The sequence below is a fragment of the Osmerus mordax genome, chromosome 4 (assembly GCF_038355195.1).
Source record: "Osmerus mordax isolate fOsmMor3 chromosome 4, fOsmMor3.pri, whole genome shotgun sequence".
Classification (NCBI taxonomy): Eukaryota; Metazoa; Chordata; class Actinopteri; order Osmeriformes; family Osmeridae; genus Osmerus; species Osmerus mordax.
The window spans coordinates 7,620,016-7,624,775 of NC_090053.1; positions in this window are offsets into that span (position 1 = coordinate 7,620,016).

Sequence of the window (4,760 nt, forward strand, 5' to 3'; positions counted from 1 at the left end):
TTCGTCCTCCGCAATAGAGTGATGTCTAATCTAGTGCCGGAAACCTAACTACAAATTGCACAGCCCTTAAAAAACGGAATTAATTGTACTTTTAGACATTTAAACATACATAACTACAAAATTGTAAACGAATCAATGTATCTGTCTACAAATGGTGTTTCAATGACACTTCAACAGACTGGCAAAAGAGAGACGGCTTTATTGGGTCCGTAGAGGACCCCTACGTCTGTGCTTCATTTGTAAATCATAAACATTTTACAATCTTTATCGCCACCTAGTGAGAGAGATGTCATAATCGCAAAATGTTGATAATTCTGTAAAACATGTTTTACTATACGTAGACACAACTTATCATCTTAAATGAATATCCTATGTCGCTCTAATACTCCATCTCTTAGTGTAGATGGATGTACTGTGTGTAGCTTACATGATAAGCATAAAATTTGAATTTATCAGTTTAATTCCTCAAATGCATTTGAACAAGGACGTTTTTATTCATGTATTTATGTAAGACAACGTGTGCATGCATTTGATGATATGATATGATTGTATACTATAATCAGTGTGGATTTCAATACAGTTCTGTATAAATGACATAGCTGCATTAGGCTTATTGCCCCGTCATTGTGTGACAAAGCCTTAGCTGTATTTATATTAGATTGGTTACACCTGCCAATACATTTTACATTTACATTTAGTCATTTAGCAGACGCTCTTATCCAGAGCGACTTACAGTAAGTACAGGGACATTCTCCCCGAGGCAAGTAGGGTGAAGTACCTTGCCCAAAGACACAACGTCATTTGGCACAGCCGGGAATCGAACTGGCAACCTTCTGATTACTAGCCCGCTTCCCTAACCGCTCAGCCACCTGACTCCCAATAGAGTGTGATAAAAAGTTTTGATAAGCAGTGATTGTGCATGCACTCTGAAGAAACATTCCCTGTGTCTGTGCCGTGTGTGGTACAGACACAGACCAACATGGGCTCCCTTTATGTGTGTGCTTATCTTATATCACTTCCTTGTCCTTCCCCCAGCATATATCTGATTGCAGAAATGGCCCCTCTTTTAAATAATAAAATTTCAGCGCACAGCTCATTCAAATAGGGACATAATCTTTTCTATGTAACACAAGATAATATGTGGCACAGGACAGGGACTGTGCACTGTAGCTTAGAGCTGGGGTCCTAGAGAAAGTTAGGATACAGTTTATTTTACTGGAGTCAAATTGATGATTAGTTGTTATTTTCCAAACCAAACATTGCCTAAGGTAGTGTGATTGTTTATGCACGTGCTTGTTTACACTGTGTGTCTGAAAAGGTTTAGGTGTCTGCTTTCCTGATAGATTAATTACAACCAGTTTGGTTGCATGTACCTCTGCCAATCAACCTCCACTTGTACCAACTGTAAGCCAAGTATTTTTCCAGCTAATGTTTTTCACCACAATCTATACTTGAGCAACCACAGTATAAAGACAGAATGTTCTCTTTGTCAACATATGAGCTGTATGGTAAAACATGGGCAAATACCATAGTGTGATTCAGTGGATAGCAAACCGAATCTCTTGCATTTCTAGATTTTATTTTGTCCTGCATCTGCCTCTGTACCCTCAACTTACTGGATGCACCTGTTTTCTTGTAGCATGTACTGTTCTGTTGCACTGCTGTCTCTTTTGCATTGATCAGACAGTGGTTGGCCACTCCATCATGTTTTTTCTGCACTGCATGGGTTATCCCAGCCTGGACCATTTGCTTAACAGTTACGTTATCTCACTGAGAGTCACATCCTAACACATTTCCCTATGTATCTGACTGAGAGCAACAGCAACATGCACATTGACTAAATCACACCGGAATTTAGCCAGTCACACATCAGTACCTCTGATAAGATGGAAAGAATCGTTCATATCTTCAAATTACCGGTGTGCTGTGATAACGTACATACATGTATTCTTCCATCATACGTTATGCTGCTATACCAGGTTGTCAGCTTCCCACCTATAGACGGGGATGAGTCTGACTATAGGTGGGAAGCTGACAACCTGGTGACCTGGTGTAGCCAGAACAACTTGGAGCTCAATGCTCTTAAGACAGTGGAGATGGTTGTGGACTTCAGGAAGAATACAGCCCCACTCACCCCCATCACCCTGTGCGACTCCCCAGTCAACACTGTGGAGTCCTTCCACTTCCTGGGCACCATCCTCTCCCAGGACCTCAAGTGGGAACTGAACATTAGCTCCCTCACCAAAAAAGCACAACAGAGGATGTACTTCCTACGGCAGCTGAAGAAATTCAACCTGCCAAAGACAATGATGGTGCACTTCTACACAGCCATCATTGAGTCCATCCTCACCTCTTCCATCACCGTCTGGTACGCTGCTGCCACTGCCAAGGACAAGAGCAGACTGCAGCGTATCATCCGCACTGCTGAGAAGGTGATCGGCTGCAATCTGCCTACCCTCGAGGACCTGCACACCTTGAGGACCCTGAGGCGTGCGAGGAAGATTGTGGCCGACCCCTCCCACTCTGGTCACTCCCTGTTCCAGCTACTCCCCTCTGGCAGAAGGCTGCGGTCCATCAGGACCAAAACCTCACGCCATAAGAACAGTTTCTTTCCATCTGCTACTGGCCTCTTCAACAAGGCCAAGGACTCCCATTGACATTCATTCACTTATTTAACTATTATAAGTCTATCTAATGGCAATTTCAGTATGCATAAGGCACTTTATCTCAGTATCCGATTGCACTATGTTGACCATTCACGCTGCTCATTATTCTTATTTTTATATATATTTTATTTTATATTTAAATTGTTGTATTCTTAGATTGTTTAGTTCTTAGAAATAGTTAAACTTTTGTACTTTTACTTAATTTAAGATCTGTATATGTTTAGTGTTTTGCACCTCCCTGCCACAGTAAATTCTGTGGCAGGGAGGTGCCGAATTCTGATTCTGATTCTGATTCTGATGCAGATGCATTGGTGCATTTTTATCAGCAACTTCTATTGTATCATGAAGGAACAATATTTCATAAATATTTTTATATGAGGTTGTGACTGCCTTTGGATGGAGATTGCTACTCTTTTTCTTTATAGTGGTCTTTAAATCATTTTATTTCAATACTGTTTTAATACATCTGGTTGGTAATAAGATATGTTACATAAAAACTTCAGTCGTACCTGAGTCGAGACAGAAATGAACTAGATAAGATTGGGTGGACAACCTCGATGATACAAGATGAATACATACATCCCTTGTGGTTAGATAGTTTTTTAATTTGCATTGCATCCCTGTTTCATGTCAGACAGCGATCAAAACTATGTCCCCAAGTATCAGACTTACAGTATATGTAGTCAATGCTGCTACATCATATTATGTGTTATCTGTTTTTATCTGCCCTCAAGTGACTACAAAGTTATGACAAACTCCTTGAAAACTCATATAACCACGGGCAGTTGCCAACTGGGACCAGATGCTTTCATTTCACATTTTGAAGATACAGCCAGTTTGATATGCAAGCCTTGATGTCCAGGCCTTGATGTTAAAATGAAATGGAGACATTTGTTGGCCGCCTGATTCTTCATTTCCACATCATCACATTCAGAAAAGACACTCGGCTGACCATCATAGGCTTCCCTGGAGTCACAAGGCTGTCATATGAAGGACATTGGTGAGCCAGAGTGAATGAATACTAATAAGTAATTTTACACTATGGGGACACGATGTGGCTGTCAAAAAAAACACCAAACGTGTGGGCGAGCTATCACACATGGAAAAATTTTTGAAAAAAAAACATGATGAAGGCAAAGCAGAGGCAGATATTGGGATGAGAATTTGCCTGCAAACACAGGCGTAAGAAATGAGACATTGAGTGACACTACTGTTATCTCCAGTCAACTGAATCATCTGGCCTGAGGTGCCAGCAGTGATACGATGATTGCCACCTCAGACAATTAACTCTTAGGCATTTCATACTATCAGAGATACCTTCACAATGACAAGCACTATCTATGGCTCTGGTTATTGTCTTTAAGCCTGCTTGAAAAAACTGCAATGGTTGGATAACGATTTGGGCTCTGTCCAGCTATGTCTCAGAGACAGCTTCTGCCACCACTGCCAATATTGAAAAATTAGTATTGATTAGGTCCAGCCGAAATCTGCAGCCACAACACAGGTGGAAGGTCCAGCCTAAGTGAGGGCATGGGATGATGAGACTGCATGATTATTTTGGATTTGTAAAAATACCCTAAAAAACATGGCATGACCATTATACAAGTGTTTAGATTGCAAGGAGGGAAGGTTCAAAATGCTTTTGAAGAAAAATAAAACAGTCTTTGTTGAAGCCTGAGAAATACTTTATTATTGAAAACAGACATTTCTATTTACATCTGAGTACTTAGAGTACATATCACTGGTGACAATTGTCATTGAGCTTGCATTTGCAGTTCAACCAAAACAGAGAATATATCCTACAAGAATTGCATCATTTTATAATGAAAGTCCATTTGTAACAGTGGTATACACAAATCAAAAACTAGCTACAGAAATAGACACTAAAACACCAAGACAGGTTTGGAGAAAGACAGATTCCCAAAGAGTGCTTCTCGGTTTTGATATGTACAAATGTAATGTATCCATAAGTGAGTGTCCTCCCTGTTCAAATTGTTCTAATTCCCATTCGATGTAAAAAGGAAACTGAAGAACTATTCAGTGCAAAGAGTTTCATAGCCTGCCAAAGAAAAGGTTATGAAAATGTGAAAATCA